The sequence below is a fragment of the Cyrtonyx montezumae genome, unplaced genomic scaffold (assembly GCF_038088225.1).
Source record: "Cyrtonyx montezumae isolate F1298 unplaced genomic scaffold, pur_monq_1.0 scaffold_3, whole genome shotgun sequence".
Classification (NCBI taxonomy): domain Eukaryota; kingdom Metazoa; phylum Chordata; class Aves; order Galliformes; family Odontophoridae; genus Cyrtonyx; species Cyrtonyx montezumae.
The window spans coordinates 107,152,483-107,165,236 of NW_027072034.1; the positions used below are offsets into that span (position 1 = coordinate 107,152,483).

The following is a 12,754-nucleotide window of genomic DNA, read 5'->3' on the forward strand; positions in this document are numbered from 1 at the left end:
AAAGGGGAATTATTTATTTAAATGGCTTAGATTATTTGTATCCCCAAAGGATTTAGGAGATGGGAATTTCTCATATAAGTTTGAAAGCAGATACAACAGGTCATAGATAGTGTTAAGGCTGAATTTAGTGCATTCAATCTCATGCTGTATTGATTTTGCTGCTGTTATATTTATCTGTCTCTTGGCTTTTTGTGTTAACAAGATCAGATGGTGACTCAACTTCTTAACAAATTTTAAAAATCCTGAGAATTTAAAACTAAAGACATACAGTAGTGCCCAAAAGATGGGAGTTTCAAAGCTTGCCATTAAATGGCAGGTTCCATACATGCAGATGCTGAACCAGAAGGAGGAAACCAGACAGATTATGTTCTTATGCATCTATCCAACTCTCTTTGGCTCAACTATTCTATCCTTTCCCTTCCCTTCCCTTCCCTTCCCTTCCCTTCCCTTCCCTTCCCTTCCCTTCCCTTCCCTTCCCTTCCCTTCCCTTCCCTTCCCTTCCCTTCCCTTCCCTTCCCTTCCCTTCCCTTCCCTTCCCTTCCCTTCCCTTCCCTTCCCTTCCCTTCCCTTCCCTTCCCTTCCCTTCCCTTCCCTTCCCTTCCCTTCCCTTCCCTTCCCTTCCCTTCCCTTCCCTTCCCTTCCCTTCCCTTCCCTTCCCTTCCCTTCCCTTCCCTTCCCTTCCCTTCCCTTCCCTTCCCTTCCCTTCCCTTCCCTTCCCTTCCCTTCCCTTCCCTTCCCTTCCCTTCCCTTCCCTTCCCTTCCCTTCCCTTCCCTTCCCTTCCCTTCCCTTCCCTTCCATCTCTGTGGATAATGTTTTGGGGTTCCTGTGAAGCCTTGAGTAGAAGCATTGAGATGCTGCCTTCTCTGTCCTGTTGAGCATACATGAAATTGTTTCCTCTCTCTCTGTTGTTCCTGGGTTGCTCTAAGTTTCTCATGGCCACTCCTCCATTCAGCAGGCGCATCTGTGACCCTGTGATTGTGTGATGTGGTTATTGATGCTGAGAAAGCGCTCGAGAAAGGAAATTGTGGCGAAGATCAAAAATCAACAGTCTGGGGTAACTGGGTTATCTGACACAGGTAAAACTGTCACTGGTGTAACTAATTCAGTTCTGTGGAAAGGAAAAAATCTCCCACATCTCCAAGAAAAATTTGAAAATCTCTTTATGCCCATAAGTGGGGGCAGAGGATAAAGTGAACCCTTAAATAGAGGAGAAAATTAGTTTGCTGAGAAAGGCTGTTACCGATTTAGTAAACTTTTTTTACATGAGGAAAATCTAGTTGCTTTAGAAAAATGTTGGTAAAACTGAAGCTCCCAGTTGTTCTTTATAATGTTAACAGAAGGCATTTTAATTCATCTCCAAAAGAAAAACTTAATGGAATTTAAGTTTCCATTTTACAGTCATTTCTAATTTTCGAAGTATTTTTGTAGGGCAGGAGGAGAAAAGGCAGTAGGGAGGAGAGAAAGGAGTAGCTATGGCTTATTTTAATTAATAGTAATTTAAGTATGAGCAATTTTCAGCATCTTAGTATTTTTCTAGACAAGAAGAAAGTAGTTACTAACTACTATAAGTTTTATTTTTCCCTTTGAGGTACTCCGCATTCCTCTGTTTGACTATAATGTACTTAAGAGTAGTGTTTGCAGACTTAGACATGCTTATTTGTCCTCCTAGAAGCATGCTAGACTTGATGTACAATTTTTGATTGAAAACATCATTAGATCATAAAACACAACAAAACAGAAAAACAAACCCACGCATCAGTTTCTGTAGCTTACTGTGTTTGCACATAGACATAGGTATGAATGTAGAATATTCATGAAAAATGCTGAGTGATGCAATTATTTAGATACCATAACATTGGAAAGCACTTTTCAGTATGATTTTACGGTTGTACAGTTATCATTACGTTAATAGTAACTGCCTTCATCAGCACTGTGCTCAGAAGGACGTGTTTGGAGTGTTTCCTGGAGATGCCAAGACAAAAGCAAGGTTATCCTGCTGGCAGTTCAGAAAGTAGGTCCCTTCCAATGGACACTCAATGACAGTTAGTCTTTTAAGTGTGAAACACCTCAGTCAAGGCACTTAAGCACATCTTAACTTTTTTAGCAAATTATAGACTTTCCTGTATTGCCTTTTAAATCTTCTACCAAGTGACAGCAGTGAAAATATTGCCAGAAGGATTGGTAGACGTACCTATCTATTTATTGAAAGTACCTGAGACTTTCTGGAAGTCTTGTTTGTATTTATTTATGTTTGTTTATTTTGTAACACTAGTCACCACAGCATCTGAGCATGATTTATTGAAATAGCCTTTTTTTTTTCTTTCCTTCTTGTTAGTTAGCCTTGCTGGCATGAATTAATGTTGAATATAATATTTTAATGATGTTTATTAATATTTAGACTAGTCCAGCTGGCATGAGTCACACTAAGGAAGAAAAGCTAACAGTTTTGGTGCAATTTGCTTAGATAGTAGTGTAATAGGTCCTAACGTGTCTGTAGAAATGGAAGTGCTAAATAATGACAGTGCTATCACAGGACACTTTGGGAGTGGGAGCAAATATTTTCATTTTGTCTGAAAGTTTTTTTTGGAATGGAGAGTTAGGAAGCAATTTTACAGCCCTGGTTCTGCTTCTGTGCTGTTATTTTTTTTTTATTATTATTATTATTTTAAATCCATACTTATGAGGTTCCATCTACTGCTTCACCCATTTTATTGTTCTTCTGGAATGTTGCTGTCACGTGATATAGTGCCTACAGGGAGAGAGAAAAATACCTTGAGCTAACCCCACTTATCACTCATATTATTCCTCTTCTGTAGGGGCATCTGTCCATGAGTGTATGATGGCCATCCATGAGCATTTGCAGCTAAGTTGTTTCAAGCTGAAGCCAGATTTATACTGTTTTTATGGAAGAATCACTGATGGTAGAGATGAAAAGCAATATGACAGATGGGTACTTCTGTGTGATTTTTTTGTTTGTTTTTCTTTCTCCTCCCCATGTGAAATTATATTTTTAAGTCCTTTTTCCATTGTTTAGCTCTAGATGTACTTAGAAATTTTATTTCTTGCCATGAGAGACAGGATTTTTTTCTAAGCTTAACACATCATACTTAACTGATGGTGTTTTCTACTGTTCAGTCATAACTTTTCTATTCTTAGTATTATTTCATTAAAACTAGCGTATTTCCCTGCATCACACTAAGCATTTCACGAATCTGCTGGAATATGGACAGTATTCCAATGGCCATTGGTTCAAACAACGAATGCTCAGTTAACATCAATGGACTCTAATTTAAAAAAATGTTGTCTTGTTTTGAAACTTAGCCATTCTCCATCGATTTCCATTCCTTCAATTTTATTATTTTTATAGGGCTCAGGGAAAATGCACCTAATTTTTGAGGAGGTTTTATTTTTTTTACCACTCTTGAACAAAATCTTGAGCCTCCAGCTTTCTTGGGACTATATGGATGGTTTGGGCAGGTTACAGTTTCATTAAAGTAAAGGAATTGATTAGCAGGTGAGTGTTTGTTTTAATGCTCACAAGTACTATGACTAATTTAGAAACCAGCCATAACTAGATATATCTGTTAGTATAGAAAAACTGAAAGCCTCATGAACCAAAATGATGTATCAGTCATCTACTGGAGCAGTTGTGGATCTTCTGGAAGCAGTGCATTGGGAGAAAAGAGTTTTCTCTGAAATTACCATCATGTTCACAGCAGATGAGCAAGTGGGAAAAAATGGAAATAGGGAGAGAGAGTGATAGAGAGAGGTGTGTCTCCTATGGCACAACATATTCAGAGCTGGCTCTTTTTCCACCTGCAGACTTGAGGAGAGCTCTCTCCCGTGAGGAGACTGTGACCAGAGAGCAGCTATTTAATGTTTCTTTTGTTTGGCCAGTAAAAGCAAGTTTTGAGACTTTCTCTGGCATCTGGAATGTGGGTTGTGCAACTTAGAGCCAGAGGACATTGAGAGGGACCAAGGTTTAAATCAACTGAAAATGAGATAAGTGAGTTTCATGGACAGAAATATCCATGGTGGCTGTAAAATACAGCTATTCAGATGTGACCTGCTCCTACAAGTTCTCTATAAATCATTGATTTAACAGAAAGCAGGATGAATATGCCCTGTTCTTATGTTCTTCCTAAACAGCCAGGTCTGCATCATGGTCAAGGACAGCATCCATGGTGCTAGCTTGTCTTCACTAGTTACCTGCACACTGAAGACCTCAGGTTTTTCCTTTGGATATATGAGGTATTTCTTTCAGGGCATCTTTAAATAGATTTCACATGGTATTATTCAGGCTTTGCTCTGGTATGGTTAAGGAGGTAATGTGGAGATGTTCAATAGGAATCTGTAATGAACAGGAAGGTCAGGTCTTTTACTAGGGTCTTCCATTCTTCGAACAGTTTTGCAGGTCCGTGGTAGAAATTGAATTATGTATTTGTCATTGCACACTCAGCTTCCAGAACAGATTCAACTGATGTTCCACTTTGTATATCTAGATACAGTATGCTGTTACGTTCAGTACTGCTTCTGTGATGGCTTGTGTATTTTGAAATTGTATCATAAACTGCTTCATCATGCTTTTTTTTTTTTAACGTGATTATGTGTCAGACAAAGATAGATTTAATAGACTCTGTCAGTATTTCCGTTCCTGGTAAGGATTATGGTTATTTCCATACAAATAAAAATAGTTTGGTTGAATAGCCTCTGTGTATATTTTGATCCCATATAATTAGGGAAGAAACAAATACCAGAAATTACTTCTTAAGATGAGAATTTTTCTGAGGCTTCTTAATAGATGACAACCTCAGACACTTCTTGGAATTAGTCTATTATGGTGTATTTGAGGCTTTTTTGTGAAAAATATGTCCTGCACCTAGTGGATATTACCATTTAGGTCTTCAGTGTGTGATGAATATTTACAAACACAAATTATTCCATTCTCCACTGCTTTTAGACTCTTGTATTCTCCTTTCTTGGAAAGAGAAGTAAGATAAAACTGGGGAGATGGTGGTGGAGGCTGGGGGAGCATGGGGAGAGAGATTAGCAGTGGAGAAGAAGCTATTTGAATTTTCTTTAGAGGCTTAAAATTCCTAAAATATTTGGGTTTTGAAATCTAATGTATTAAGTAAAGAGAAAAAATCCTAATTATATTAGCATTTTCATTTATGGATAATTCTGTTTTAAGTTCTTTCCCAAGAGTATCTTTAAAATTGGTGCTATCTATTCCAGTAGAAAAGAAAGTAAAAATTGCCTTTAGACTGGGGGTTGGGACTTCAAGTAACGATGAATCCCTGAAGAGCAGAACCACTTGTTCTGTTTAGCTCTACTTTAATTGTTTTGAAATGTTTCAAGAGACATTATTTGATGAAATATCATTCATCACATAAAAATGTGAAATTATTTTTAGAGTATCAGACAGAAGAGTTCCTTAAATTACTATTTCACAATTTGACTTGAGCCAAAAATTTTTATAAGTTGTTGGGTAAGCAATAGTTCTTTGGTGAAGTAGCTGAATCATACTGAAACATATATATCATTGGAATTATATTGGTACAGAATAGTACTATTTTGATGGAGTTGTGGGTGTATACTGCTTTTTCAGGTTATATGCCTTGACCCCAAACTACTGGAAAATATTCTATATTAAAAAGTGTAGAGATATTAGACTTCCAAATCCCAGGAAACATGTGTTCTATCTTTTTTTTGCGGATCTTCTTTGTACACAAATCTGTGTGATGTTTATCCCTTGTCTTCTAGCATTCCAGCAGCTAATGAGCACTGTTATGCAGTTTTACTATCACAATCAGCAATTTATGTCTGTAAGGCAAAATTCAAGTGAGTGAAGTCTATAGATTTATGAGGTGTAAGTTTATATGTTTGGTCAAATTAAAGATTTGGCTCCAGAAAATTTGTCCTCTCCCTGGAAGAAGAGCTGAAAGAGTGTGTATCGGTCAAAAAAGCAGAAGTTTCCTAGCACCAAAGATCTTAGCATTTTCACAGCTCTTCCCAGCTGGATTTCAACCTAATTTGGCACACATATCATAGTTGACCTCAGACAGAATAATTCAGATGTTTGAACCTCTTAGATGTGTAGCCAAAAGCGAGCTGTCTTGTTGCATGTATTTTTAAACATCTGCAAGCTGAGCTGGAAAGCAGAATGCAAATTCTAGGACTTGAAGATACCTGTGAGGTTATTAGAATCCCTTCAGGACTGTGGGAAATCCTGGAGCCTATGAATATAACGTTTTTTCAGGCACTGTCTGTTTAGAAGTTTAGTATTTGCTTTCGTTTCTAGTAATTCTAGTACAAATGACAATAGACACAGCTCATCAATAATGTATAAGTAAATGCACAATCTGACATAATATCTTGTGTTGAACCTTTTAATGCATATCTCACGAGGACTAGAGAAATTATCTCCTGCAGTTTATATTTCTGTAAAATTCTGCTATAGAAATAATTCACTGTTCATGTATGCAAAAAAAGGTTTAATGCAGTAGCCAGTTAATTGTTCCTCTTTGTAGCTCTCTTTTACTTGCTGAAGTATATTACATGGACAAATGACATTTGCAGTACACCACAGAGCAGTTCCTATGCCTCTTAGTTATAAGTAGGTAGGGTCTAACTCCTCCACTCATGGTCACTTGGGATTTAGGTGGGGATTTTGAGATTAGCATTTTGAAACTATAGGTTAATGAAAACGTGTCCTGATAGTTTTAGCTTGGTTTAATATTGTATATATGTCCTATTTTCATGGCACAGCACTTTTTTCTTGAGATATTCCATATCTCAAGATATTCTGACCATGATTTTTAAACTCACTGTGGGGATGCTTGCATTTCAGCAGGGTGCCCTGCATTCATCAGTTAACCTTTTGAGGTAGAACTGAATTCTCTAAACATCGATTTTTGAAATACTTAAATTGTTTGCAGTCATAGGTTTGATTCCAAGAAGGGATCGTTTGGTCCTTTATAAAGCCTCCATCCTAAAGCACTCAGCATGAAATCTGTTGATATTTTCTTGTGGAGGTCATTCTCATAAACACTTGTTAATTCAGGATTCTCAAAAGCATGTTGCTGCTTTTTTTCTTTTCTTTTCTTTTTCTTTTTCTTTTTTTTTCTTTTTTCTTCTTTTCTGCCCCATATTGATATCTACCTCTTCCATTAGCTTTGCAACGAAGTTGCATTTCAGTGGCTAATGAGTTAGCTTGTCTCTGAAGTGATTCTTAAGCTACTCTCAACTTGAAAAGTTGCACTGCTTTCAGAAACTTTGCAGACAATTGATTAATACAAAAAAGGTCTCACAAGGTAAGGAAATGGATGTGTGCCATCATAATTCAGGTGACTTCTCATCACATGCTAATACTCAGCACCATGTGTTCACTAGGTTCAAAACTTCCCTTAGGCTTGCTCAGTCTCAGTCTGTAAGGTCCTTTGTGACAAAAGCTGCTGTTTTACAGAAGCAAAGGTATGAAAGTACATGAAATCTTGCAAGTTTGTAAATTCACTTAGCATCCTCATTCAGGATCTTCTACCAGTATGTGTTCAAAGACGGAGATGTGCTGTCACCTCTCCATTCCAAACCCTCTTCTTCAGAAAAAATCTATTATTATTATTACTGCTTTGGCTATGATATTTGAAATACAAAAATATGTTAGCCTGGGAAAATGTATTTTCTCAGCTTTGATTCTTAGCAGAGGAACATAGTGGATAGCTTCAGGAAGCAAAGTTGCCATGTATGTGGTTTCATATAGCATTCCCCAATTCCCCCAGTTCATGCATGCCTCAACATCTTCAGTTACGAGGCCTGCGGTGGCTGCTTCCCTGAATAGTGACCTCATTTATATTATTTGATTGAACATGCTTGATAGCCTGGCAGTGATAACTGAGCATGGTATCTTTTTCAGTCAATGAACATGAGGATTTGTGGTTTTGATCTTTTCTCTCATGACTTCCATGGAAATTATCTGTCTTTTTCCTCATGAGTAAAATGCTGGCCTTGGTTTTGGAAACCTCAGGTGGAGCTAAGGGAGGGAAATAATTGAGCTCTACTGCATAAATAAAAATATCCAGGAACAAGATTCAAACAGGAATTCAAGTTTATACTGCAGTCTGAATACTGCAATCCCCATATTCAGGAATGGTGATTTGGCACATCAGAAACCTATAGTAGATGGCCTTAACTGCTGAAATTTCAACTGAGGCTGATATGCTGTATTAATTTTATGATTATGTTCTAGTGGGTCTATACACAACGTTCTGATCAAGAAGTGTATTCTAATGGCACCCTTATACAGTAAAAAAAAAACCCAACAAAAAACATAATAAAGTTGTGTCACATTTTGGACAGTACTAATGACAAACATGGCTGTACACCATCTGGGAAAATGTAACTTCTCAGAGATTGACAGTTCTGCAATGATGAACTGAGTAGCTGCTGCCCGAGCAGTGTTTTAGGAGAAGGGACTCAAGGCAAGGAGATCCGCTGCAGTTTTTCAGAGAACTGACGTGTTTCATTTCATGTTTGGTTGTTGTTTATGGTGTGTTTTTTTTTTTGTCATAATTGTGACATTTTATTAACTCCAAAGTTCTTGGTGGTGTCTCATGATAAATTGTTTGCCTTCTTAAATTTAGAGGTCATTAAAAACTAATTTGGCTATAAAGTGAAGAAAATCTTAATTTGTAAAAAGCTTGAAAGGAAACGGTTTTCTCCCTTGGAAAAAAAAAATAATCAGGGAACTATCAAGTGGAAGCTTTAAGGTGATTCTAAGTGTATTTGGCAGGATGGCTATTCTTGTGAGTATATTTCTGTCACGTCTTAACATTGTTTTTGTCACAAAGCAGCTCTGACACAACTTCAAACGAGGATGTCACCCATGGTGTGGAAAACAAACTTTATGCTTTCTGTTCCACAGGATTTGCTGACAGAGCCCCAGAGTTGCCAGAGATCATCCTCATCTCGCTGTGAGCTCTCTCTGCAGATGGTTGGGGCTGGCAGAGCCATCGCTGCCCCTTCAACACAGCCTGTGCCTCAAGGGACTCCACGCTAAGCACCACAGGCCTCTGGGCTAAGACACAGGTGTGTGATAGTGCAAGGAATGTGACATGCGATTGATTTTACAGTAATGTTTGACACTTAGAGTGAGGGTCACATTCCGGTGTCAATTACTCTTGAGACCTGCACCGTGATACAAGTGAATGGCAATGCATGGAGCATGTGGTCTGCTAATTCACACAGTTTTAATTTGAAGATTTTGACATGTTAGGCTGTCTTATGTTTCCTTGCAGTATGGCCCCAAATAATTATTAAAATTATAATATAAAGGCTATTTTTTTTTTTGCTTTTTAGGGGAGTCTCAGGATAAGAATAAATGCTCAGGCTAACCAGCAAGGCTGAAAATGTTTCAGTCTGCTCTCTCCATTCTATGGCACCTTGCTGAACCTCCCTCAGTTTCTCTGATGACTTTTTAGTGAAGGCCTAGTTTCAGACAGTACATATAGAAGAAAAAACACTAAATAAGTTCACTAGTTCTAATAAACAATAAGTAGTTGACTGCAATCAATCAAGTTCTGAAAAAATGCAAGTCAGGGCTCCTGGATATACATATAATTTTATTTATAAATTCCAATATGTTTGTTGAGTTTTGATTTTTGAGCTCCTGGATTTGCATTCTGGTACATGCTGAAGCTTTTATTTGTAATTTTATTGACAGTGAAAACTACATGCCTACATAGATATAGACTGAAATCCTGTTATTTTAGTCAAATAATGATGCACAAAAAAAAGGAAAAAGACTTCCTCACTCTGCTCTCAGTGTGTAAAGTTTGATGCTGTGGGAATACTTTGAGATTTGCTGAGAATTTGCTTTGTTTTTGTCCGCTACTGAAAATGACAACTGTAAGCTTCACTGTGAAGAATGCTGTCCATGGAGAGAAACATCTCGTTAACATATTTTATTGTCTGACAAACAATTCAGATTACATGAAATAATTTGATTGTTGTTGTTCTGAACTTGAAGGCAGGACTGGAAGTGTCCAGGGCATAAGATTTCCATGGTGACTGTGATAAGCTAGAGTTATAGGAGTTGAGCACCACCCCATGCCTGTAGGCAAGGCTCTCAATGAAGATTCTCCATCTGAGATAAGGCTAACTCTCAATGAAACTTCTCTGGAGCTGTCTCTTCCTGCCAGTGGTCTGTAGCTTCTTATAGATTAGAAGAAAAGAAAAAAAGAGAAAAAAAAAATCAAAGCCAACAAACTAACCAAAAAACTCAAACCTCAATTAATATTCTGGGTTTTATGGCAGGAAATACAATATTTTCATAAAAACAAACATGATTTTAGAAGAAAATCCTTTCCTTTGGCTGGAAAAATGTTTGTATACTTCTTACTTTTAGTTTTCTTTGTGAGCTGTGGAAACACAAAAATGTATGTTGGGATATGATGCCATATTGTGTGTTTTAACATTAAAGGAATTAGTCCAGTCACTCGAGAGAAAGGAGCTTTAAAGATACCAAATTAGCTGATTGATATAGACTAATTCTTTTAAGACATTACAGAAATGGTGACCTGTTTGCTTAAACTCGAATGGGAGTTACTTCCTGGTGTTTTTCTCAAGTTTTGAGCCGGTAATACAGTCCTGGCTTAAACAACACAGATGTTTATTGAACAACTCTTCTCATTAAATTATTTTCAATTACTGTATATTGATTTTTATAAGTGACTGTTCAGGCTCCTTTAATGACTACTTCTTTTCTTGCTGTGTTGTCTTGCACAGGTTGACTATCCAGTCACTTAAGTGACATTAGTAATGAGCTAGAGATATACTGAAGTATCTATTTCTATACTGAAATATCTCCACAGTATGTTTAAAAAAAAAAAAAGAAGAAAAAGAATTACTCTTTTCATTCTCGAAGAGCTACTACGCTGACCAGAATACACATTGTTAAGATTAAGAGAGTGGAGAAGAATCTCTTGAAACTGTGCCGGCTTTTCATATTGTACCATATTGTAAAATGGTACCACTCTACAACACCCTTGTTTCTTGTCCCATCCCCCAAATCCCCCCGCTCTGAAAAAAGGAAAGAAAAAAATAAGAACTATAATATGGCTGTGTACTATTTTCAATATTATTTGATTCACAAATATTTTAATTTCTTTCATGTTAATCTGCCAAGCCTAGAAAAGTAGATAGCATGATTCAGAGTAAGTTACTGCATATGGTTTTAACAGGGTTTTATTCTAAATGTACTATTTGTTTTCTTACTGGCAAGAAGTTTTCCAGGCATAAGTTTAAATGTTATAGCAATCTAATTGAACAATATTTTTATATTGCTTATGCTGTTGAAAACATACTATTTTTCAATGAGCTCTAAACTTTATATCAAGTTTTGGTTACACAGAAAATCTTTTACCAAATTTTTATTTAATAGAACACTCTGATTTAGTATTTTTCTAAGAAAAAAAGAAATATTTTTTTTCCCACCAAAGAAAACAATAGTGAGAACAGCAGAAACTTTATCTGGATCATAAATTTCTTCTCTGTTCATAGGAGATGCAAATGCCATTTGTTTCAGTGTGTCAGCAAAGACATTGTGGATTATAGTTTGCTTGCAGTTTCTGATACAGAAAATTATTTTGAGGTGCAGTTTAGGCAGTACGCCTGCAATAGTTTATTATGTTGTGAATTTCCGTTGCTTGTTCCTATTGTGCAGGTAATGACTTTGGAGGCGGAGAGTAAAATGAAATTCCCTGTTGAGTAGATAAACATCCATTTATTACTGCTTCTCTAGGTGCCAAATTATAGACTAGTTGATAGTGAGAACCTCTATCAGTTTTTAGCCTTTGACTCCAGATGAGTGAGATAATCACATGACTCATATCTCTTCCAAAGAAAATGCACCTCTTCAGAAAGAGTGGTTGAAAGACTGTTGCTGCATTATTAATAAAAATAGAGGCAACAGAGAATCCCTGATGTCTCAGAATGATGAGGTGAGACTTTGAATTGTCCCACAGGAAACAGCTTTATTTTATTTATTTTCTTCCAACAGGTTTTGCATTTCCTTTGTTGCCAGAGGCAGTTGTAATGCTTTCAAGTGTGGAGTACAAAATGCAAATAGCAGCTTTACAGTTGATAAGTGGTTAGAAATGTTTGGTGCCACAGAGTGGCAAACCTGCTTGGAATATGTAAGCTCATACACACATTTCTACTTTGTAATGTATCAGCTTAGACTTCCTAGGTAGCTTTGGCAAGTAAGGAATAATATGCAGTGATGTTGACACTCTGCTAATGTCACAGTGCTGGCAATGAGATGTGGTTAGTATGGTACTTACGACAAACATCAAAAGAGCAGTATTACTTCTGTTAAAAAAATTGCTGTTGCTAAAATTTAACATTGAACATTGATGACTGCTGATGGCATTCAATGGTGTTATTTAGAATTAACAATTAGGAATGCTTGACATGTAATATCTTGTATTTTGACAATTTGGATTCAGTGCTATAGCAGCTCTGCCCTAGGAAAAATGACTAGTCAGTTCAGCTGGTAATGTTTAATGGGAGCCAGGGGACTGATGACACCTAACCTGTGTGAGATAGAAAGAGCTTACAACTGGATGTCATTGGTATCTCTTTCAAAAGGGAGAACTTACATTTATGGTGTATGGCACTTATATTTCTTATTTAATGGAATTAACTTTGTTCAGGTGTATGAACACTTCAGTTTTATTTTTGTGCCCTGTTTTTACA

General features: G+C 36.9%; 1 long non-coding RNA gene across 1 annotated transcript in view; it reads left to right on the plus strand.

The window, feature by feature from the left end:
• Positions 1-12,754, plus strand: part of LOC136052521 (uncharacterized) — a 53,362-nt gene that overhangs the window by 15,540 nt on the left and 25,068 nt on the right. The window contains exon 3 of the long non-coding RNA XR_010622552.1: positions 8,922-9,085. This is a non-coding gene — a long non-coding RNA (uncharacterized LOC136052521). The remainder of the gene's footprint in view (positions 1-8,921; positions 9,086-12,754) is intronic.